The 26,925-nt window shown below is 32.2% G+C and overlaps 1 long non-coding RNA gene across 1 annotated transcript; it reads left to right on the top strand.

The window, feature by feature from the left end:
- Nucleotides 1-6,348: 6,348 nt before the first annotated feature.
- LOC109161988 lies at nucleotides 6,349-26,488 on the top strand. The gene is made up of 4 exons (XR_002050988.1): nucleotides 6,349-6,676; nucleotides 6,765-7,335; nucleotides 8,798-8,934; nucleotides 25,661-26,488. It is a non-coding gene; the product is annotated as an uncharacterized LOC109161988 (long non-coding RNA).
- The last annotated feature ends 437 nt before the right edge of the window (nucleotides 26,489-26,925 follow it).

Genomic DNA, 26,925 nt, shown 5'->3' with positions numbered 1-26,925 from the left:
TAAAAAATATAAATTTTTAATTTATCTAAACACTAAGAAAAATACTTTTAAATATAGTCATTATAAAAAAAAATTATTTTGTATTTTCGAGGCATCTAGATGCCCATCAATTGCCTTTTGTGGGCAAGCCAATCACATAGCTCTTTTTTTGTCTTTTTTTTTTTTTTCTCTCTCTTTTTCTTCTTTTTAAAAAGCAACTTTTATATATATATAAAAAAAAAATCTTTTGTATAGTCATTATAAATATAGTCATTATATAAAAAAAAATTCTTTTTAAATATAGTCATTATATAAAAAAAAAAATCTTTTGTATTTTCAAGGCATCTAGATGCCCATCAATTGCCTTTTGTGGGCAAGCCAATCACATAGCTCTTTTTTTTTTTTTTTTTTTTGTTTTTTTCTCTCTTTTTCTTCTTTTTAAAAAGCAACTTTTATACCCGAAAAAAGGGAAAATGCATGTCTCGTTTCTTATTTGATTAATATATATATATATATATATATATATATATATATATATATATATATATATATTATATATGTGTGTGTGTGTGTGTGTGTGTATAGGGTCAGGTTCGTGTGAGAACAGGTCTTCCCATGCGGTTAAGAGGCATATACCATTAGGTATACATAAATGCACCACACAGTGTTAAAAAATACATCATTATGTGTGGTGCATTTTTTGGTATTTCATTCTAGTGTATTCTTGAACATTGTCTCTAGATTTAACGATTAACGTACGATAAAACTAACAAGCACCTAACAAAGGTAATATTCTAATAGTTAGGAGACTAAATCGAGCAAAATATTAAATAAATGACCTTTTAAATAATAAATTACAATAGTCGAAGAACCTAAGTTTAACTCAATATAAATCATCTAAGGTAAGAAGAGTTGGGAGAAAAAAAAAAAAAGACAAATTAAAATGGGTGAAGATGCCATGAGAATTGGATTCCAAGATGGAAAATGATACATGTATTCTCATTGAGTAAAACTCTCGTCATATGTGTTATAATTTGATTGATTGAAAATAAAGAAAATAATAAAAATTGTGACCCACTAATTTTTTTAGATGAATCAGAATATGTCACATAAGCGGGAAATGAGAAATGCGGGAAATAAGAAATGAAGTATAAAATTCTTCTTCCCAAAAGGTTGAATCCCCAATTCTAAGGGTCCAATAGAACATTTGAGAGGATGTAAATTATGGTAACTCAGCTGAACCACAAAGACACATTTGCTTACTACGCACAAGGAACGTACCCTTTTCATTTTGAGAGGTTCCTCTCATACAGTCGCCAAAGACACATTTGCTTACTATGCACAAGGAACCCTTTTCATTTTGAGAGGTTCCTCTCACACAGTCGCAGGTAAGACTCAAACCTTGATCATTATTCTTAAACTTCACCAATGTGACCAACTCAGTTGTTCATATTGGCAAAAATATTAAAAATTAATATGTAGTATTAAAATGAAAGTATGTGTAATATTACTCTTCCAAGATTGATAATTCATCATTCATCTCTTAAAAAATATTAAAAGTTAATATGTAGTATTAAAATGCTTGGGGCGTGATGTGAAGAGTTAGTTGGAGTTTGGAGTTTCAAGTTTTGAGAACAACAATATTTTCTTAGAAAAAAAAAAACAATAATATTAGGTAGGTGGCTAGGTACCCGGGTAATTAATTGAACCACGTCACCTTCAATTTTCAAGGTTGTACAAATGGACAAATGGAACAATACTAGTTGCGATTGATACATCAGCACTAATGAATTCGTTCATATATGGTTTGTTTATTAAAAGCTAAGTTGAAAATTGAAAATTGAAAAAGTTAATAGTTATTAAAAAAAAAAAAAGATAATAGTTGGTTTATCATTTTGAGTCAGAAGACGGGATTTACTTACTACACATCATCAAATAATGATTGTGATTTGTTGACTTTTTGATTTGAATTGATCAGTTATGGACAATCTAGGTTGTTTTACCTCATTGTGAATCTTTACTGGTTAGAGTCACAACGTGGGATTTAACTAGTACACACCTTCGAATAGTGGATGTAAGTTTCTTTCTTTACTCAAAAACTTGATATTTAAAAGGATCGGAATTGAAATTGAAGAGCAAAATACCTATAATTTATTTATTTGTTTATTATTTTCAATTGAAGAATTAAGTTGCACTTGGGAGCAAAAAGTGGTATTGATATTTGTTTAAAATTAGCACAAAATCAATAATGCATCCACTAAGATTCGATCTCATGACCTCTCATATGAGAAAATCACTACATGTCATCCGATCAAAAAATTAAATTGCACTCAAAATTGATATTTATTTATTATTTGTTGACTCTTTGTGATTCAATAAAGGTTGAAAAAATATGTTTGAACATATACTACAATGTAATAGAATCAGTAACATAATTTTTTTTTTTGTTTTTTGTTTTTTGTTTTTTGTTTTTGTTTTTTTTTTTGTTTTTTTTTTTTTGGAGTACACTCTGTTATGAAGCTTATTTGACAATTTGTAATAAAAGAATAATTGAAAATGGATAGAGCATTTGCTTTCAAGCAGTGATTTAGATGAAGCTTGCACATTCACAATTTTCCTTCTCCTTTTGCATTATTTTCATTACCCCATCCCCTCGTACCAATAAATTCAAAGTGCCCATTCATAGCTTTCCTCTCCTTTTGCATTTTCATTACCCCCATCCCCATCCCCATCCCCTAGTACAAATAATTCAAACTTATAGCATAAAAATAAAATTTAGTATGCTTTTATTCTAAAAAAATAAAAAATAAAAAAAATAGTATCTACAATATAATCCTATCTACTCATTCGTTTTATGGATAGAAATTAATTAGACATGCCTTCTAATATAGTAATATAAATTGCATTTATCCGTAATCTTAAATATAGGTTACCATTCAACAAGATCAAATTAGATAGCTAGAGTGTAAGGCCTTCATAGGCTCTCTTTCCAAGCTGGTAGGTAACTCTTATATGTATGGCTTAAATTAATGTAAAATAATTATTGATATTTATACATGAGGTCGTACTTCTTGACCTCTTTCTATATAGTTAGCTAACTTAGCTTAACGTAACTTAAAGAAAATAAATTAATGAAGTCCCCAGTAATATTTTTTTTGTTTTGTTTTGTTTTAATAACTTAGGAATATAACCAAATTTTATTATGATTAATGTATTTTATTTTTTTCCGGAACATGAATCAGATGTTTCGGATCGCGATTTTAATAAATTCTAAATATCGGGTTCTGGTTCTAAGTTGTAATCGAAACCGTTTGATTTGGTTGCTATATTGTATGTTCGGTTTGAACCAAATCGTGGTCATAATTTGTTAGAAAAGATAAATAAATGAAATATTTATTTTGAGGGTAAATATGTCCATTTAATATATCAAGGGGGAAAACTGCCACATAAATAATTTATGAGAAAAAAAATGCTATAAATATATATTAATGAAAAAAAAATGCTATTTTCTCTTTTTATAATTATTTCGATACATAGGTAAAACTAATGGATGTACATTGGATGTAGTGTTGTGTTCAAATATAGGACTTTACCTAATCAATGAATTTCATTATACATAATCAATTTTTTTTTCCCTATATACAAAGCTTCACAAATAAAATAAAATAGATGAAAATATAGCTAACACTAACATGTGAGCAAAATATTATGTGGACACCTATTTTCTACTATTACTTACAAATTTTTGATATATTCAGAGATAAATAAGTCTATAAATTAAATTTATATATAAAAAGTAAATATAATAACAAGATTAGAATTTTTTTTTAAAAAAAAAATCCCAAAGAAATGAAAGAATGAATAAAGGAAAAATTTAGGTTGTGCACACTTTCATTAAAGCTGATTCCTTAAAACTAATTCGTTACCTTTTGATGACGCTAGGAGGAGCATGGTAAAGTTAGTCTCCAAAACAAAATAGATTACAATAATATAGTTAATCATTGAATCTATATGACTCTACGTGAACTGTACTAGAACATAAAATTTTGACTTTTTTTTTTTTTTTTTGAAGTGTTGGTAGAAATTTTCTAAAGAAAATTATTTTTGAGAGAGAGAGAAAATCGAAACTTGGAGTTGTTTAAAAACTAGTCATCAAAGTATTTGTCCAATACAAGGTATTTATAGGAGAAAAAAAAATAAATAGAAAATGAAAAGTGAAATTAACATCTGAATTAAATCAAATTTGTAACACAACTTATAATTTAATATAAAATTTTAACACAATGATTACGACCGTTAATTTTTAAAAATTAAAATTGAATTTATTCGAAATTAATTCTTACAAATTAGATTTAACTCTCCTATTAAATGCAGGTTACTTTGGTGAAAAAGTTATGTTTGATTCTACCATTTAACTTATAGGACGTTAAAGTGACCTCATGGGGTCATGGCAATAATATATACACCATAACTTAAGAGATCTCATTCATTTTAATTTATGGGACGTTAAAGTTATAAAAAATATTACATGGACTCTCATTTCTTACTCTCAACTTATATTTCTTCTTATAAATTTTTAATATAAACACATTTCTTGAGATTCACGTAATGAAAATATTCAATTTTTACTTGCCATGTCATAGAATAAAAGTGAAGGAGCTGAGTAAAATTTAGAATACATGTATTAGAACTCTAAAGTTATTGTCATACCTTAAGAGACCTCACTTTAACTTTTGGGACGTTAAGTGACCTCATTCACGGGGTACCCTATGAATTGCAATTCAACAAAAGGAGGAAATTGCAATTCTCTCCAACCAAACACTGTAATTGAAGCCTTCATTGAATTACAATTCAATTACAACTAAATTACATCTAACAAAACGCCCCGTAAGTTATAGGATAATTGTAGAATTCGTGTTTGAGTGGTGGTCATGCTCACGTACTTTTCATCCCTAAGTTATCATTGTCATTGCACTTTTTGTCCTTTCGTGCTCACTTTTTGTCCCTGAGTGATACTAAAATTACAAATTTCGTCTCTAATGTTTTATTAGTAGAGAGACGAAAAGTGCAACGTCAATGATAACTTAAGGACGAAAAGTGAGTATGGTCAACAGTTAGGGACGAATTCTACAATTACCCTGTAACTTAGGGACGAAAACTGCAATTTTCCCAATTAAAAATTTATATTTTTTATGTTTGGTTATTTTTTAAAACATCAACATAAATTTATTACTAAGTAATATTCAATTATTCATCTTGTGGATTCTAAGAAAAATGTCAATATTAAAATTTTAATTGTATAAGTAAAAATAGGAAGTAAAACTTTTGAATTCAAGTAATACTTTTTCCAAATGAAAATGAATTATTGTTGTTACGTTTGTAGAGAAAGAAAAATACTACTCCGTATTTGATTTCTCCTCAAACTTAATTTGTCCCCAAGTTTTCAAGGGTTTGGTAATGTACTCTCTCCTTTTTTTTTGAATGCTAATGTACTCTCTCCTTATATTTTCAAATCTCTAATAATAGTTAAGTTTCTTTGGTTAAAAAACTTATAAATAAAATTAATAGGGACAAAAGACGATTTGTATATTTTTTTTTCACTTAGATAAAAGTAAAAGGTTAACGTCCATGTGCTATGTTTTCATAGAATACTATATAAGCAAGCCTACACCATTTATTTATCTCTTAGCTAAAAAATAATGGTTACCTCATTGTGTTATGTTATCACATAATACTACAATTTTGCTGGTGAATCATTTTTCGGAATTATATTACCTAACTTCCATAGTTTTTATTTTATTTTTATTTTATACATGACTTACACAAATTATGCACTTCAAAAATAACTCGGACTAACATTTGAAAATTAATCTTAAATTTTGTGGTTAAATTAATAAGTTTCACATAACATTTTTTTTGAAAGGAAAAAAATAAAAAATAAAAAAATAACATAGTTCTATTTGAATTTAATTTTAATAAGACTAATAGTTATTAGTTTCATAACATAATAACAATACTTATAATTTTCAGTCCTTGCGTCACCCGGGTAACATGCTAGTTCTTAAAATGATTTTTTTTAACAAAATAGTCTAATTTTAATTTGTTGCAAAATACAATTAGGATAGTTCATTTTTAATTCTCAATAAGACATTACATCACAGAATAGGAGGCAATTATGTGTTATCTTTTCATTTGAGAAGAATTATGTGATAAAACACCACACAAAATGATTAAAAATATTTTTATACTTTCCAATGCATCACCCGTGTAATTTCTTTTTTTTTTTGGTGAAAATCACCCGGGTAATTTCGCTTTGCCCTCTATATCACCGTTCTTTCTTCTTATCTGTATCCCATCCGGCAGCCCCTCTCCTCCTTTGTCTCTCGTCTCTCGGTGTCTATCTCTCCTCCACGTCAAGCAGCACATCGGCGGTGACATGGTGGAGTTTCGTGAGATGTGGCGACGGCGGCGAGAGGTCGGAATAGCAGCTCCTCCGGCGAGCTGTGGCTACGGCAGTGAGCAGACGAGGCAACTCTCCTTCCGGCATGAACGAGTAGTAGCTCCGGCGACTCCTCTCCCCTTCTTCCTTTTTCTGGCGCGACGGGCAGAGGCTGATCTCCGGCGAGGCAGCAGCAGATCTGGCGGTCATGGAGGTCGGTGGCGCACAGCAATGGTGTGAATCGCGGCGAACCCTCAGGTGTAATTATCTTAGTAAAAATGAATCACGGCGAACCCTCAGGTTTTTTGTTAGTTAACTAACTCTTGCTCTAATTTTCTTGGAACAGTAAGATTTTACAGTATTGAGGGTGAAATGGAGGAATCTCTTTGGATGGGTAAATGGTGCGTCGTTATGTGATCAATCAAATTCATTCAGGTCTAATTATCTTAGTAAAAATTAATTTGGTTGACTTTTCTCTTTTAATCAATTTTCTTCAACTTCTTTCCAAGTTCTTGATTTTTCTGGGTTTCTCCATCCTTCACTTTTCCGCCGTATTCTCCTTTGGGTGTTCGTGTTTATCCATCTGGGTTTCTTGAGTGGTCAACGGAGGTCTTCACCGGAGAATAGCATCTTGCTTAGAATTTTCCCGGTGATCAACAGTACACCGTCTTCCTATTTCTTCTTTTTTTTTTTTTTTTTTTCTGGCCGGTAACAGTTCTATTAAAGGAACTTTGGTGGTCAATAGTCCACCGTCTTCTTCCTCCTAATTTTTCCGGCTGGTCAATTGAATTTTTGTGGTGGTCAAAGCTCCGTGCCAGTTCTCCTCTGTATTTTCCGGTGGTCAATTGGGTCTATCGGTGGTCAAACTTCTGCGAATGATTGAATGGAAGTCGGATATACTACCTTACTCTGGCGAGGTTTGTTTTCCTTTATGTACATTCTGGTAATCTCGTTGGTGTTACTGTATCTGGTAGAGCTCGGTCTTGGCCTTAACTATTGTTTTTCCCAACTTTAGTCTCCAAATTAGTATAATAATATTATTAATGGATATTTAATACTTTTTGGATTTATTTGTAATTTAATGCCATTAATAATACTATTAATTGAGATTTGGAGAGTAATTTTTAATTCATTGGGCCGGGTCAGGCCAATTCTGACAGACATAGGTCCGAATATAAAGTTTATAATAATTTCTGGCCTATTGGTTTTATTTGGACTTCTTCAGTTCTTTCATTATCATATTTGGATTTCTTCTACTTAATTGTTAAAATTAAATTTTCCTTAATTTAGTATTAAATTATCGTTCAATTTGGGACAAATGTTAAGTTTTAATTTGTTATTTTTGGATTTTAATTTAATATTAAAATTTATATTAAATTGGCTAAGTGTTACAATTTGTTTAGCATATATTTGTTAATAATATATTAATATGCAAATCCAAACATGCTAGGTATATTTATAAATTATTTTTATTGTTATAATTATGCATTTAGAAAAACATATTTTAGGAATGAATTTAGCATATTATTAACTCAAAAATTTATTATTAAATATCATTCAATTTTAGACGTTATAGCATATCAAGACAACTTGTGTAGTTTCTCATTTAATTTTGAACATACTTTAGTCCTATTTTTCACTTGAGATTTTAAAATCTATTTTGAACAAGCTATTTGAGACCTATCTTGAGTCATTAAAGTATGAATCCCACCATTATTGATTGATATTTTAATAATAATTATAAATTTTTTTTATTTGACTTATAACATGTTTATTAAGTTTTAATTAATTATTACTAACTATCATATTTTGGTATTCATCGTTGATAATAATATTAAGTTTTGGGTCTATTTTAGTATTAGACTATTTTTTCATCCATGTTATTACTGACTTGGGCCATTGAGGTTTATGAGCTTCATTTGAGTGATTAAGTGCTATAATTATTTGTCTTAGCCCATTTTGAGTCATTAAGAGTTTAATGATTTTAATTACCATTTGAAGCCATTAAAAATTATAATTATTATTTTGGCCATTAAAAATTATAGCTATTATTTAAGTTGATTATGTTTTAATCTATCAATAGTTCTAATGTCCTTAATAATAATATTAAGTTTATGGCAAACAATGTACGTAGTTGATATATTACCTTTACATTGATAATCTGATTATAACCTTAATTTCAGTCTCCCTACTCATTATAGTCTCAATTAATTATTATGTAGTGAACTAAGATTCACATTTGACATTTTCTTAATTGCAGCTTTGCCTTTATTATAGTTATTAGCTTCATTAATTACTGTAATTAAGCTTTGGTCGAATCTCGTTTACTGCTTTTCGTAATAATTATTTGATTATTTATTAAGTGTTACCAATAAACAGTTACGTACCATTGAGCGATTCATTGAGGTTACTAGCATTGACGAGTCAACCAAACTCTTCGCGAAGATGGAGAATTTTGGAGGCTTTCTTCGCAATCGATGTTAGTGCTATGGATATATGCAATTTGCATCATTAAGGTACGTAAATCATTAATTACAGTTTATTATTATTGGTATTTTTTTTGTGCACAATAATTACTGTTATAGAAACTATTTTTGAAATATTCATATTTTATCTTTAAGAATATGAAAATATGAAAATAGGGTCCCATGAATATATTAAGACATGTATTACCATGTTTGTCATTATTAAAATGTTAATGGTAATTATAATGCTCCTTATTACTATTAATATTTTAATTAATGATAATATTATTTTTATGGTATTAAGTCATGATGAATGATTTGTTTCCAAATTGATTTATGTGGCATTTATTTTTTGGAATTTAAATTTTATTAAATTTTAAAGTTATATATGAAAATGTTTTAAAGGTGAACGGGTTTAACAATTGTTTTTTCCAACTTTAATCTCCAAATTAGTATAATAATATTATTAATGGATACTTAGTAATTTTTGGATTTATTTGTAATTTAATGTCATTAATAATACTATTAATTGAGTTTTGGAGAGTAATTTTTAATCAATTCATAATTTTGGAAAAACATTCTTCCAAAAGGCTGAACCCCAACCCTAAGGGCCCCCCACACCCCGACCTAACAGAACATTTGGGAGGATGTAAATCATGGTAACTCAAAATGAACATGAACCACATAGGCTAGACCTGTGCTCATTGCGCACAAGGAACCCCTTCACTTTGAGAGGTTGCTCCCCTCAATTTTGGAAAAACATGTTTTCTAAACAAATGACTATTGTCTTTTTTTTTTTTTTTTTTTTTTTTTTTTTTTTTTTACATCTATCTCATAATTTATGTAGTATTTGAATTATGATTTTAGATGTTATTGCTCACATTTATTTGAGTATGAATAAGTGAATATAAATTTGGTGTTTTTTCATACTCTTTAGATTATTTTATGTATCCAGTCACATTAAGTGCATAATATTAAGTTTAATTATGCAACTAAGATTTGTGAGATTTTTATTTACGAATGATAACATATAGTCTTATACTATGACTTGATATTTGTGAATTCAGCCTGTTTCTCACAAATTTAATTTTATGCAATTAAAATATTTTCATGTGGGTTTATAGTATTTAATCTTTCAAAGTGTATATTTATTACATTATTATTCATTTTTTTTTTGTGGATTTATTTTTGTTAGAAGTCATACTAGTTTTGAATATTAATTGTATACTTTGCTGTTATTGCTCATATTCAAAATTGTTTTCAGTTATGCAATTTATTTGAATATATGAGTTTATAATTTAATTTTATGCATTATCTATTCTAAGCATAATATATTTTTTTTTTTTTTAGATTATGCGATTTGTTATGCCTTTAGAAAGTTAATTTGAGGATGGATTTAGTTCTTTATTAAGTTGAACTTTATGTAAAAACTAGTTGCGGTAGTACCTGAATTTAAGCACGTTTAGTCCGTAAATTTAGTTCACTAATTTAAGCCTAACCTATAGGTGAACTATCGTGTTTGGTTTAGAACCAATCAAACTACTATACATTGGATATGAGAAAGCATGAACCAAGGAAGTTTCTTGGGGATGATTACTAGTTCTATGGCCCTGACTTAAAGCCTTGTTGCTACTAGTCCCCTTGCGACGCTACTCTGTCTAAGGAGTTGATTTTTAATGAGGCTTTGTCCCGACCAACTTTCCTGGGAGTATACTTAGAAATTGTCTATCATATGTCAGTATAGTTTGTTTGTTACGCTTTAAATTTTCCTTTTGCCAAGTGATTATTATTTTAGATTAATTAAAGAGTAGCCAGCACATCTTTAATTTACTAAAAATTGTCTAAAGTTCAAATTTATAACATATTATTTTTTTCGGTTAGAATTCCGGTAATATGTTGTCGAAAAATTAGACCGGAGGACCAAAAGTGATACTAGTTAGAAAGTCATGTACCTAATTTGAAAAAAACAATAGTCAAGGACCAAAAGTGCTTCAGCTATGATAGTCAAGGAACCAAAAATAATATTTACTCTTAATAACTTGAAACTTTAATGGGTCTTGGGCTGTGGTTCATAGGTTTATGATATAGACCAGTGTCCCTTAGGGTTGGGGTTCAACCTTTTGGAAGAATGATATAGACTAGTGTTCATTTTGTATTGTAGACTTTGATTCAAAATGACATATAGATTTTGTGTACGCAGTTAACCTATTTTGTATTTGTAGTTAATAAATTTTGTGTCTAATACAATTAACATATTATGTATATGCAGTTAACATAGTATTTACATGTAGTTAACATATTATGTGTTTCGTACTTAACCATTAACATACATAATATGTTAATTGTAGTAGACAATATTTTATTAACTACAAACACATAATATGTTAATTGCAGACACTAAATATTGTTTTGGACCAGGGTCCAATCACATAAAAAAAATTCACCAAAAGGTTTATGACTCCCTATATATTGATGTGGTTAGTTTGTAAAGAGAGAACAAAAACAAAGAGAAGCATAACATTACTCGTACTTTTCCTAGAAAATTTGACAGATTAGATTTTAAAGAAATAGAATGCAAATTCGTACTGTTATTTTTAGTCCTTCACCTCACCACTTCTACTAGTATATGTCTGCCTTATTCTTTTTCTAGTTTGTACTCTTAAAAAAAAATTTCTTCAAAGCTTAAGAGTACTAACTAGAAAAAGAATAAGGCAAGCATATACCAGTAGAAGTGGTGAGTTGAACGACGAAGAATAACAGTATGAATTTGCATTCCATTTCTTTAAAATCTGATCTGTCAAACTTGCTAGAAAAAGTACGAGTAATGCTATGCTTCTCTTTGTTTTTGTTTTCTCTTTACAAACTAACCACATTAATATATAGGGAGTCATCAACCTTTTGGTGATTCTTTTTTAATAATATTTAGTGTCTGCAGTTAAGTGTTACCAATAAACTGTTACGTACCATTGAGCGCTTCATTGAGGTTACTAGCATCAACGAGATAACTAAACTCTTCGCGAAGATGGAGAATTTTGGAGGCTTTCTTTGCTATCGATGTTAGTGCTATGGATACATGCAGTTTGCACCATTAAGGTACGTAAATCATTAATTACAATTTTATTATTATTGGTAATTACTGTTTTATTATTCTTATGTGATTTGTTACGTCTTTAGAAAGTATAGTTTGAGAATGGATTTAGTTCTTTATTAAGTTAAACTTTATGCAAAAATTAGTTGCGATAGTACCTGAATTTAAGCACGTCCAGTCCGTAAATTTAGTTCACTAATTTAAAGCCTAACCTATAGGTGAACTATCCTGTTTGGTTTAGAACCAATCAAACTACTATACATTGAATATGAGAAAGCATGAACCAAGGAAGTTTCTTGGGGATGATTACTAGTTCTATGGTCCTGGCTTAAAGCTTTCTTGCTACTAGTCCTCTTGCGACGCTACTCTGTCTAAGGAGTTGGTTTTTAATGAGGCTTTGTCCCGACCAACTTTCCTGGGAGTATACTTGGAAATTGTCTATCATATGTCAGTATAGTTTGTTTGTTACGCTTTAAATTTTACTTTTGCCAAGTAATTACAATTTTAGATTAATTAAAGAGTAGCAACAACATCTTTAATTTACTAAAAATTGTCTAAATTTCAAATCATATAAAGATGGCAATAACAATTGTCTAGTGATCTTATATAGGACTGTTAACGAACCGATCATAAACGAACGAATGTTGTTCGTGTTTGTTTGTTAAGAATTTTGGGGTGTTCGTGTTCGTGTTCGTTTGTTAAGGTTTTTGAAAATTCTGTTCGTGTTCATTTGTTAAGTGTTCATTAGTGTTTGTTAACGTTCGCGAACATGTTCACGAACGTGTTCGTTTACGTTAACTAACTCGTTCATGAACGTGTTCGTTAACGTTTACAAACATGTTCACAAACATGTTTGATAACAAACACGTTCACGAACATGTTGGTTTCCGTTCATGAACACATTTGTGAACCTTTAATAATTAAATACATGCACATGTTCGTGATCATAATTCGTTCGTGAACAAGAAATAATCTACGTTCATGTTCGGGAACATTATTAAACGAACACTAAACGAGCTTGTTCACGAACACAAACGAGCTTGTTCACGAACATTATTAAACGAACACAAACGAGCTTGTTCACGATCTCTTAGCAAACGCGCATACAACTATTCAAGCTCTGTTCGTTTGTTAACGGAGTTCTAATTTTTGTTTGTTAATGGTTCGTTTCCCTTACCAAACGAACATAAACGAATGCTTACCGAACACGAACACGAGTAGTTTGCCGAAAGCTCTGTTCGCTAACACCAATAATCTTATACTTTTAATGAGTTGGGAGTAGCCACAACTTCCTTACTCATTTGATTAGTAGAGGACATATTACTATGGTTTATGTGTTTTGTTCTTTAACGAAGGTTGTGACAGTACTTGCACCAAATGAGAGAATGTAAGTATTTTCTCTAATATAATATATTATAATATATTGTATTAATTAAGTCGCTGTGGTGCAAGTAGATGATTAAGTCAGTTAGTGATTTAGTTAGTTAGGTAACTTAGGATATTCAATATAATTTTAACTGAATATCTGCTTATATTGATGGTATGTCGGCTTCTAAGCAAAATAGTCACCCCACAACTCTCGTTTCAGCATACACACACCATCTGGTATTCGTGAGTGAAGTGGTAGACAAAACACTAACACTATTCTGCAAGTTTTTCATCCTAGCGGCAATACTAACAACTATGGCGAGAGACATTTGGGTAATCCTAAAGCTTTCGCTATAACGACGTCATGTTCCTCGTTATTGTAGTTTATGTTAGTCCATATTAACATCTAACACATTTAATAGGAATAGACCCCAGTGTTCCAACATTTATTAGAAAGAGTGCTGTTGATGAAGGAGCTGTATGTTTGGATGGTAGCCCACCAGCATATAATTGGGATGCTGTGAAAGGTGAAGGTGCACGCAATTGGCTACTTCACCTTCAACGAGGCGGGTGGTGCTTGAATAGTACTCGTTACCAAACATCCGGTCATAACATTCAAAGTTGTGCAAGTCGCGTGTATGGTTCCCCGGGTTCTTCTCTACACATGACGACCGCTGATAACTTAACAGGCTTGTTAAGTGGTGACCCCAAAATAAGTGTTTTCTACAATTGGAATCGAGTCTTCATTCAATTTTGTGATAGATGATCATTCGCCGGAGGTGCTGAACAACCAGATCATGTTACTAGACATTACTACAGGGGTGTCCGAATTTTCAATGCGCTTGTGAAAGATTTGTGGGCCAGAGGAATGAAAAATGCTCAAAATGTACTTCTTTCCAGCGGCTCAGCAGGAGGGTTGGGTTCAATCATACACTGTGATCGCTTTCGAGCTCTATTTTCTAAGAATGCTAGAGTGAAATGTCATTTTAATGGTGCACTCTTCATTCGTATGAAAAATCCCGAGTAAACAAAATTCTTTGCTACTGTTTTTCGCTATGTAGTTGACCTACATAAACCTGGCAAGGCATTACCTGTTGAGTGCACTTCAAAACGGAGTCCATTTGAGTGATTCTTACCAAAATCTTTGGTGCAATATGTGAAATGTCCGATTTACTTCCTCAATTCGGCATTTGATGCATTTCGGCTAAGATATACCTTTTTGAAACATTTGCGTGAAACCATTATGAATCACACCGTTCGTAAATGTGATGGGCGTATGCTAAAAGATTTCAGGCGACAATTGATTAGTTTATTTCCCCCACCAATTAGTGACATATGATTTGTAATTACTTCTCTCTTCGCACATAACTTTACTCCACAGGGCTTGAGGAAACCCATGTTCGTCGACGAGAAATTCGAGACATTTGATAGGGTACTTATGAATTGGTTTTTCGACAAACGTTCAGTGAACAAGATAGACCCAACAGAGAAGCCAGTATATGTGCGACGCTAAATTATAGATAGAGAAATATATACTGTCACGACTGTTGGGTCTATCTTGTTCACTGAACGTTTGTCGAAGAACCAATCCATAAGTGCCCTCTCAAATGTCTCGGATTTCTCGTCGACGAACATTGATTTCTTCAAGCCCTGTGGAGTAAATGTATGTGCGAAGAGAGAAGTAATTACAAATCCTTTGTCACTACTTGATGGGGCAATAAACTAATCAATTGTCGCCTGAAATCTTTTAGCATACGCACATCACCTTTACTAACGGTGTGATTCATAATGGTTTCACGCAAATGTTCCGAAAATGTATTTCTTTTCCGAAATGCATCAAATGCCGAATTGAGGAAGTAAATCGGAGATTTCACATATTGCACCAAAGATTTTGGGAAGAATCACTCAAATGGACTCCGTTTTGAAGTGCACTCAACAGGTAATGCCTTGTCAGGTTTATGTAGGTCAACTCCACTGCGAAAAACAGTAGCAAGAATTTTGCTTGCTCGGGATTTTACACGAATGTAGAGAGCACCATTGACATGACATTTCACTCTAGCATTCTTATAGAATAGAGCTCGAAAGCGATCACTGTGTATGCTTGAACCCAACCCTTATACTGAGCCGCCGGAAAGAAATACATTTTGAGCATTTTTCATTCCTTTGGCCCACAAGTCCTACACAACCTCATTGAAAATCCTTGCACCCATGTATTAATGTTTAGTAACATGATGTGGTTGTTCAACATCTCCGGTGAATGATCCTCCCTCACAAAATCGATTGAAAACTCGATTCCAGTTGTAGAAAGCACTTATTTTGGGGTTACCACTTAACATGCCTGTTAAGTTATTAGTGGCTGACATGTGTTGAGAAGAACTCAGTGAATCATATACGCGGCTTGCACAACTTTGAATATTATGATCGGATGTCTGGTAAAGAGTACTATTCAAGGACCACCCGCCTCCTTGAAGGTGAAGTAGCCAATTGCGTGCACCTTCATCTTTCCCTGCATCCCAATTATATGCTGGTGGGCTGCTATCCAAACATACAGCTCCTTCATCAACAACACTCTTTGTAATAATTGTTGGAACACTGGCGTTTGTTCCTATTTAATGTGTTAGATATTAATCTGAACTAACATAAACTAGAATAACGAGGAACCTGACCTCGTTATAGCGGAAGTTTTAGGATTTACTTAATGTCTCTCGTCATAGTTTTTGGTATTGCCGTTGGGATGGTAAACGTGCATAATAGTGTTAGCATTTTGTCTACCAATTCTTTCCTGAATACTTGATAGTGTGTGTATGCTGAAAACAGGAGATGTGGGAGGACTATTTTGCTTAGAAGTCTACATGTCATTAATATAAGCAGATATTCAGTTAAAGTTAAACTGAATATCTTAAGTTACCTAAGTGACTAAATCACTAACTGACTTAGTCATCCACTTACACCACAACCACTTAATTAATATAATATATTATATTAGAGAAAATACTCACATTCTCCCGCTTGGTGCAAGTTCTGGCACAACCTCCATGAAATAACAAAACACATGAACCATAGTAATATGTCCTCTAGTGATCAAGTGAGTAATATCTTCTATGATCATATGCATTTAGATTCCCTAATAACTTAAATTCTTTATGAACAAACCCTACGTTTATTCTCAGTGCCTTAATGGATGTTTCTCAAAAAAGTATATGCGCAACTGGAAAAGAAACCATCCAAATTTGCATAAGAAAATAAGCACATTGTATGATCCCTAAAATCTTTAAAAGAATGCCTTAAGTAGGAATCTCTTAATGTAAGTGTAATGCCAAGTATATTCTTTGACTACTTTATAACTTTAACACTATCTCCCATGGCTAAGAGTGTCACTCACACTCATCAAAATAACCAAAAGATAGCTTAATCACAAAATGAACGGAACATTATGAGTCTTAAATTTGAAAACTTAAATATACACTACAACTTGTCAAATAATATCAAGGCCCACCTCAAAATTAACTAAACATTATGAGTCTTACTTATATATCTTGCAAAATTATTTTGAGCCTTACAAACCAAAATGACACAGGATCAATTTTGAAGAAACTAAAGACTATTAATTGCTAAGGAATTTTTTAATTGTAGAAATCACTTATTTTGTTTTCTTTTCTCTTTTTATTTTATTGTATTTATTCATGTTTTAAAGTGATGTGATATCGGGGTCCACTTTTAAAAATATATTGAATTTGCAAAAATGTAATGTAAATTGAAAATGATTTGCAAATTGGATAATGTGGAAGTGAGATCTATTTTTTTTTGGGAAAATGACTGAAATGTGAAGGTAGAAGCATACATTTCTCAAAATGTGACTCTGTTAAAAGTTGGACAAAAATATGAAAAGCACGTTTGGGAGATGCGTTTGATGTCAGAATTGGTCAAATAAAAAACGCAAGTCTCACTTGCGTTTTGATTTTTTTTTTTTGTTTTTGTTTTTTTTAATGGTCGCCGGCAACCAGCAACACCCAGGGCTTGATTCATGGTGCTCTCCGGCAATTCGAGAAGAGCTACAAAGCCGCTGATGAAAATCCTTTCAGTTTTTCCAGATATTCCAATCTGTCTATGTGCATCAAATCCAAATGCTCGAGAAATTGCAGTCGATAAAGCAGCTTCTCCACCGGCAACACCGGTCACCGGTTTCTCCAGCGAAGGTCACCGGTTTCTCCAGCGAAGGTCACCGGTTTCTCCAGTGAAGGAGAAGGCCACTGGTTGCAAATTTGACACCAAATACTACCAAATAAATGTAAAAGCAATGAACAACTATGAAATTAAAGGGAAAGGGAAAGGATCATAAGCCTGGCAAAGAAACAAAGGAGACCATGGATGAAAGCACCAAACAAGTATGAGTTTAATTTAATTTACTGGGAATCAAGATTAAATGACAAAAAAGAAAACACATGTATCCATTGACAGCATGGGAACAGGGAGAGTTGTCTCTACCATTAGAGACTTCGTTCGACTAAAGGTACAATATTATTATCACAACAAAGAATTGAATGCAGTATACAAGAAAGTTTGATGTTGACCAACCTTGCTAGTTATTCAAATGGCCAATTAGAGTACTCGCTATAATGACTATATTCTTGGCTGGTATCTATGTTCGTTTCAGACACTGCAACTGCAGTATGGCGTGCATGAGAGCGAGACGAACCAAAGGGCCACAGGAAAGACCATGGTCTCCTCCTTTGTTTCTTTGTCATGCTTGTGATCCTTTCCCTTTCCCTTTCCCTTTCATGTTGTTCATTGCTTTTACATTTATTTGGTAGTATTTGGTGTCAAATTTGCAACCAGTGGCCTTTTGGCTGGAGAAACCGGTGACGGGTGTTGCTACGGAGAAGCCGCTTTATCGACTGCAACTTCTCGAGCATTTGGATTTGATGCACATAAACAGATTGGAATATCTGGAAAGACTGATTTTCTTCAGCGGCTTTGCAGCTCTTCTCGAATTGCCGGAGAGCACCATGAATCAAGAGCTGGGTGTTGCTGGTTGCCGGCGACCATTAAAAAAAAAAAAAAAAAAAACACACAAGTGGAACTTGTGTTTTTTATTTGACCAATTCTGACATTAAACGCATCTCTCAAACGTGCTTTTTATATTTTTGTCCAACTTTTAGTAGAGTCACATTTTGAGAAATGTATGCTTCTACATTCACATTTCAGTCATTTTCTTATTTTTTTAGAGGGAGAGAGATTTGAAGGAATAAGGACAGCCTTAGGGTGGAGATGGAAGAAGCTAGCAGGTAGCAATCGTGTCATTTAAGTATATCTTTATCAAGGCATATTTAGTAGATGGTGAAATGGTACACTATTGTGATTTAAATGCTCAACTAGTTGTTAGTTGTACTATTATTCCATCTCAGTTTCACCATTTAAAGTCCATGAAAGCAACAATTTTTGCATCAGATAACGAGATATTATTAATTATCCGAATTTTACTATATGTTATTCTAAATTATACTCACTTACTTTTAGTGTAAGATATCAAAAAAAAAAAAAGTGACATAATTTTATTATTATTTAATAATAATAACAATAACAATTATAATAATAATAATATATTATATTTAATTAGAACTCTAGTCTACAAGCAAGTTTTATGTCACTTGATTCTTCAATTCATTTGATAATTGTTTCATCATAAAATTTCAGATGGATCTAATTGAGTAAAATTTTTGCCCACATGCAAGTTTTATTTCACTAGATTCTTCTAGCTATTTAGTAATTGAGATTAAAATTTTATCATAAGTGTTTAATTTAATTTAATAGAATTAAAACTTTTATCCACCAACAAGTTTGATGTCAATAAATTCATTAACCCATTAGATAATATGTTTATCTCAATTTCTTGAAATTTATAAATTTTAGTTCAATTATAATTCTAAGTTTCATGATTTGTATTTGGAAAGACATGTATTTAGTTACTTCTCAAAATTTAAGCTCATTTTATTAATTGTTTCACGAAGCTTACTTGGTTATTTGGAATAACTATGGTAAGTTGCGTGCTATGATATACATCTTTTGGATTCTAATAATAAATTTTATCTTTTGAGCCAGATTTCAACTTGGTTTTGGAAGGTATATTTTATTATTTTAGTATGTCCAACTATAATGTGAAATTATGTCCTCGTTAATTATTCCTTTAGTTGGATTATTATTGTACCCAAATATTGATTATTTAGTATGCCCAACTAATAGTGGGGAATTGAATATCTTAATTATTTAGTTGGTCAAATCAATTATGAATGTGTATAATTTGGCTAAAGAATATCTTAATCAATGGGAGTGATCATTTAGAAAAAAATCATTAAAATACTTTAGTAAAACTAATGGCTAAATTGGATTGTACGTCTAACAATAAGGCCAAAAGTTCCTACAAGTATTAATCTAAAGTTTGTTCTTATAAATTCATGAGTTCAAATTTATTGAACATTTGGTTGTGAAACATATTTATGAAAATGTTGTAACAATACTAATGAGTTTATTAGAACAAAAACATTTGACTTGTGGTGCACTGTCAATTAATAAGTTTCTTAGCAATTAATAAAGTCTTTAGTCTCTTGAAAATTGATCTTGGGCCATTTTGGTTTGTAAGACTCAAAACAATTGCAAAGATACGTAGGTAAGAGTCATAATGTTTAGTTAATTTTGAGTTGGACATTGAGATTATTTGGGAAGTTGTAGAGTATGTTTAAGTTTCCAAATTTAAGATTCATAATGTTCCGATCATTCTGTGACTAAGCTATCTTTTGGTTATTTTGATGGGTGGGAGTGACAGACGTGTCAACTCCAAGCTCTTACCATTAGAGATAGTGTAAAAGTTATAAAGTAGTCATAGAATATCCTTGGCATTATGATAATTTAAGAGATTCATACTTGAAGTTATGGTTTAAAGATTTTAGGGATCATAAAGTGTGCATATTTTCTTATGCAAATTTCGATGATTTCTTTTTAAGTTGCGAATATACTTTTTTTTTTTTTTTTTTAGAAACATCCATTAAGGGACTAAGAGTAAATGTAGAGTTTATTAATAAACAACCTAAGTTAGGAAATTTTTTTTTTTGAAAATCCTAAGTTAGGAAATCTAAATGCATGTTATCATAAAATATATTACTCACTTGATTAGTAGATGACATATTACTATGGTTTATGTGTTTTGTTCTTTAACGAGGGTTGTGGATGTACTTGCACCAAATGGGAAAATGTATTTTCTCTAATATAATATATTATAATATATTGTATTAATTAAGTCGTTGTGGTGCAAGTAGATGATTAAGTCAGTTAGTGATTTAGTTAGTTAGGTAACTTAGGATATTAAGTATAATTTTAACTGAATATCTGCCTATATTGATGGCATGTAGGCTTCTAAGCAAAATAGTCACCCCACAACTCTCGTTTCAGCATACACACACCATCTGGTATTCGTGAGTGAAGTGGTAGACAAAACACTAACACTATTCTACAAGTTTTCCATCCCAGCGGCAATACTAACAAGTATGACGAGAGACATTTGGGTAATCCTAAAGCTTCCGCTATAACGAGGTCATGTTCCTCGTTATTGTAGTTTATGTTAGTTCATATTAACATCTAACACATTTAATAGGAATAGACGCCAGTGTTCCAACATTTATTAGAAAGAGTGTTGTTGATGAAGGAGCTGTATGTTTGGATGGTAGCCCACCAGCATATAATTGGGATGCTGGGAAAGGTGAAGGTGCGCGCAATTGGCTACTTCACCTTCAAAGAGGCGGGTGGTGCTTGAATAGTACTCTTTACCAAACATCCGGTCATAACATTCAAAGTTGTGCAAGCCGTGTGTATGGTTCCCTGGGTTCTTCTCTACACATGACGGTCGCTGATAACTTAACAGGCATGTTAAGTGGTGACCCCAAAATAAGTGCTTTCTACAACTGGAATCGAGTCTTCACTCAATTTTGTGATAGATGATCATTCGGCGGAGATGCTGAACAACCAGATCCTGTTACTAGACATTACTACAGGGGTGCCCGGATTTTCAATGCGCTTGTGAAGGATTTGTGGGCCAGAGGAATGATAAATGCTCAAAATGTACTTCTTTCCGGCGGCTCAGCAGGAGGGTTGGGTTCAATCATACACTGTGATCGCTTTCGAGCTCTATTTTCTAAGAATGTTAGAGTGAAACGTCATGTCGATGGTGCTCTCTTCATTCGTGTGAATATTCCCGAGCAATCAAAATTCTTTGCTACTGTTTTTCGCTGTGTAGTTGACCTACATAAACCTGACAAGGAATTACCAGTTGAGTGCACGTCAAAACAGAGTCCATTTGAGTGATTCTTCCCAAAATCTTTGGTGCAATATGTGTAATCTCCAATTTACTTCCTCAATTCGGCATTTGATGCATTTCAGATAAGAAATACATTTTTGAAACATTTGTGAGAAACTAGTATGAATTACACCGTTAGTAAAAGTGATGTGCATATGATAAAAGATTCCAGGCGACAACTGATTAGTGTATTGGCCCCATCAAGTAGTGAAAAACGATTTGTAATTACTTCTCTCTTCGCACATACCTTTACTCCACAAGGCTTGAAGAAACCCATGTCCGTCGATGAGAAATTCGAGACATTGGAGAGGGCACTTATGGATTGATTTTTCGACAAACGTTCAGTGAACAAGATAGACCCAACAGAGATGCTAGTATATGTGCAACGCTAAATTGTAGATAGAGAAATATATACTTACACCTCTGTTGTGTCTATCTTGTTCACTGAACGTTTGTCGAAGAAACAATCAATAAGTGACCTCTCAAATGTCTCGGATTTCTCGTCGATGAACATGTGTTTTTCAAGCCCTATGGAGTAAAGATATTACTACTTGGTGGGGGCAATACACTAATCAATTATCGCCTTAAATTTTTTATCATACGCATATCACCTTTACTAACGGTGTGATTCATAATGGTTTCACGCAAATGTTACGAAAATGTATTTCTTATTTGAAATGCATCAATTACCGAATTGAGGAAACAAGTCGGAGATTTCACATATTGCACCAAAGATTGTGGGAAGAATCACTCAAATGAACTCCGTTTTGAAGTGCACTCAACAGGTAATGCCTTATCAGGTTTATGTAGGTCAACTACATTGCGAAAAACAGTAGCAAAAATTTTGCTTGCTCGGGATTTTCACACAAATGTAGAGAGCACCATCGACATGACATTTCACTCTAGCACTCTTGGAAAATAGAGCTCGAAAGCGATCACAATGTATGCTTGAACCCAACCATCCTACTAAGCCGCCGAAAAGAAATACATTTTGAGCATTTTTCATTCCTTTGGCCCACAAATCCTTCACAACCGCATTGAAAATTCTTGCACCCTTGTAGTAATGTTTAGTAACAGGATCTGGTAGTTCAACATCTTCGGTGAATGATCCTCCATCACAAAATCGAATGAAGACTCGATTCCAGTTGTAGAGAGCACTTATTTTGGGGTCACCACTTAACATTCCTGTTAAGTTATCAGCGACCGTCATGTGTAGAGAAAAACCCAGGGAACCATACACGCGACTTGCACAACTTTGAATGTTATGATCGGATGTCTGGAAAAGAGTACTATTCAAGGACCACCCACCTCCTTGAAGGTGAAGTAGCCAATTGCGTGCACATTCATCTTTTCCTGCATCCCAATTATATGTTGGTGGCCTGCCATCCAAACAGACAACTTCTTCATCAACAACACTCTTTATAATAATTGTTGGAACACTGGCGTCTGTTCCTATTGAATGTGTTAGATATTAATATTAACTAACATAAACTAGAATAACGAGGAACCTGACCTCGTTATAGCGAAAGCTTTAGGATTACCCAAATGTCTCTCGCCATAGTTGTTGGTATTGCCCCTGGGATTGTAAACGTGCAGAATAGGGTTAGCGTTTGGTGTACCACTTCTCTCCTGAATATTTGATGGTGTTTGTATTCTGAAAACAGGAACTGTGGGAGGACTATTTTTCTTAGAAGCCTACATGTCATCAATATAGACAGATATTCAGTTAAAGCTAAACTGAATATCCTAAGTTACGTAACTGACTAAATCACTAACTCACTTAATCATCTATTTGCACCACAACCACTTAATTAATACAATATATTATAATATATTATATTAGTGAAAATACTGACATTCTCCCACTTAGTGCAAGTACAGTCACAACCTCCATTAAAGAACAAAACACATGAATCAAAGTAATATGTCCTCTACTGATCAAGTGAGTAATATCTTCTATGATCATATGCATTTAGATTCCCTAACTTAGGTTCTTTATGAACAAATCATACGTTTATTATTAGTCCCTTAATGGATGTTTCTCAAAAAAAGTATATGCGCAACTGAAAAATAAACCATCCAAATATGCATACTGTATGATCCCTAAAATCTTTAAAAACATGCCTTAAGTAGGAATCTCTTAATGTAAGCATAATGTCAAGTATATTCTATGACTACTTTATAACTTTAACACTATCTCTAATGGCTAAGAGCTTGAAGTTGACACGTCTGTCACCCCCACTCATCAAAATAATCAAAAGATAGCTTAGTCACAAAATGAAAGGAACATTCTGAATCTTAAATTTGAAAACTTAAACATACACCACAACTTCCCAAATAATCTCAGGCTCACCTCAAAATTAACTGAACATTATGTGTCTTAGTTATATTCTTATATATCTTGCAAAATTGTTTTGAGTCTTACAAAATAAAATGACTCGGGATCAATTTTGACAATCATTATTGTGTGGGACCATATTTTGTATACCGTAAAATAATGTACATTCAGTACAAAAATAATTCACATTCAGTTAAAACATAATGTACATTGTATTTAGGAGATGTACATTATTTGTGTACTGAGTATACATTATATTGTATAATGTACATTCAGTACAAAAATAAAGTACATTTAATATTTTAAAAATGTAATTTTTATTATGGTCCATACAGTATTGTATGGACCATGGTCCACACAATAATTTGCCTAATTTTAAAGAAACTAAAGACTCTATTAATTGCTAATGAATTTATTAATTGTAGAAAGTACTTATTTTGTTTTCGTTTTTCTTTTATTTATTGTATTTATTAATATTTTAAAGTGATGTGATATTGGGGTTCACTTTTAAATAAATAAATAAATAAATAAATATATATATATATATATATATATATATATATATATGTATATATATGTATGTATATATAAATCACAGCCATTGGCTTAATTAAATGAAAGGATCAGATTAAGCCAACGGCTGTGATTTATATATATATATATATATATATATATATATATATATAGATTCCGGATCAGGTGAGGGCCTATCCTTAGGTGAGGACGTGAGGACTAATCTGATCCTTTCATTTAATTAAGTCAACGGCTGTGATTTAATTATATGCAGTGAATTTAATTTTTCGTACTCATTTTGTTGTGCATTCGTACTCATTTTGTTGTACATTCATTTTCAATTTGTTGTGCATTCTGTGTTTGTTTGTTGTGCATTCTGTCTCAGTTTGTTGTGCATTCTGTCCTAGTTTGTTGTGCATCTATCTCACTTTTTTGGGCAGCGCATTTTTGTTTTGTCGTAGCCTTTAGATCACTCAAAATGGATGATCTGGATTAGTCCTCATGTCCTCACCTGATCCGGAACCTATATATATATATATATATATATATATATATATATATATGTATATATATATATAGGTGTTGGATGCAATACCTAATGTAAACTAGACAGCCAGAGACCATCTTACAAAGTTATGCACATCAGTGATTACCGTTCTGTGTAATGAAATGATGAAATAATTGTTTACAATACTTGAGTCATGCAAAAAAGTTTTAACATATATTATGGCTTCAATGTATGTAATAATCAATTGACATTATTACTAATAATGCACATAAATATTAACCACATAAAAGTAGTACTAAAGCAAAAAATAATTGAAAAGTGTGAAGTCAATTACCTATATTAATATTCTTCCACATTAACTATATTAAGATTACAAGCTGAAATATTGTGGGACCAAATTGTTTGTTTTTCCTAATTATAATTGATTGATAGAAACAATCTCACTTTAGATTGATGTTGTAATATTCATTGATTCAAACTCATTCATGCATGCATGCTGACTCCCCAAAAGCATTACATGAAATAATCTAGACATAGTTTTTTTTTTTCCAGTATTATTAAGCATATATGACACAACCAATCAATATAATAATAATAAAAAATACAATATTTTTTCAGAAGAACGGACGTACGACGAGCTGACGGACGGACAGCCTGCGCGGCGGACGGACGACGATCGAAGGAGAAGGCCGGGACGCGAACGACAATCGGAGGAGAAGGCCGGGACGACGACTGGCTCATCAGCTCTCAGCGCGGCTGTTGCGATCGGCGATTATTTTTTTTTTTTTTACTTGGGTTAAAATTCAATTCGCCCAATCTGATAGCTAGGGTAAATGTTGAATGGGAATCCGAGGCTCCGGTCTAAGAGGGTGCCTCGGATTTCAATACGAGTATAATAATAATATTATAGCCCGGCTCCGGTCCATCTGGGAGACGCGGATTCTAATATTATTATTATAATAATATTATAGCCGCGACTCCGGTCCATCTGGGAGATGCGGATTCTAATATTATTATTATAATAATAATATTATAGCCGCGGCTCCGGTCCTTTTGGGAGACGCGGATTCTAATATTATTATTATAATAATATTATAGCGGCGGCTCCGGTCCATCTGAGAGACGCGGATTAGCATATTATAATAATAATAATAATAATATTTCCAAGGCACCTCCTTGTAATTGGTGCCTTGGAAAGTTCTCTCTTTTTCTATATAAGACACCTTCATTTTGAAGGTGTAGTGAAAAATATTACTTATATTTTCAAATACTACTTATATTTTCAATTCTGTACTAGTGAATACACTAAGAATATATGTACCATTGAAACTAGCTCGAAAAAAGACAAGTTTCAAGCATTATATTTATATTACTCGTACGTGTAATTGAAAGTATCATAACTATATGTTGGATTAGTTACGTTTTTAATTCGTTCACGTGCAATAAGTTCATGTGTTTAGAGCATTATAAAATACAATTTCAACCGCCAAGAGGTGCAAGTTTGTAATTCTCAGAATTCACCCAAGACCAACAATAACAACCATTATTACCCCATGTGTTTAAAACCTTTGAACAACAATCGTGAGAGCGACCATTAATTTCATCTACTTAAACAATTCCAAGAATTAATTTTCAACATTCATCGTTTGTTTCTTCTTTTGAACATGTGAGAATTTGAAAATCACATGATGAAAGTCTTAGTCTTCCCATTGATAGCTCCCAGTACAAAACTAAGGTACATTTTATTTTCATATAATCTATGATTGCTAGCTAGCTTAAGCTTAATCATCTTCTCAATTAATAAACTTCTTTAGACTGCAACAAGTACATATACAAGCATAGGATCAGATGGTGTTCATGATCACATACTATACTTCATCCAT

The sequence above is a fragment of the Ipomoea nil genome, unplaced genomic scaffold (genome assembly GCF_001879475.1).
Source record: "Ipomoea nil cultivar Tokyo-kokei standard unplaced genomic scaffold, Asagao_1.1 scaffold2926, whole genome shotgun sequence".
Taxonomy (NCBI): domain Eukaryota; kingdom Viridiplantae; phylum Streptophyta; class Magnoliopsida; order Solanales; family Convolvulaceae; genus Ipomoea; species Ipomoea nil.
Note: the sequence above shows the minus strand (reverse complement) of the source record. Positions and strands in the feature narration are given on the sequence as shown.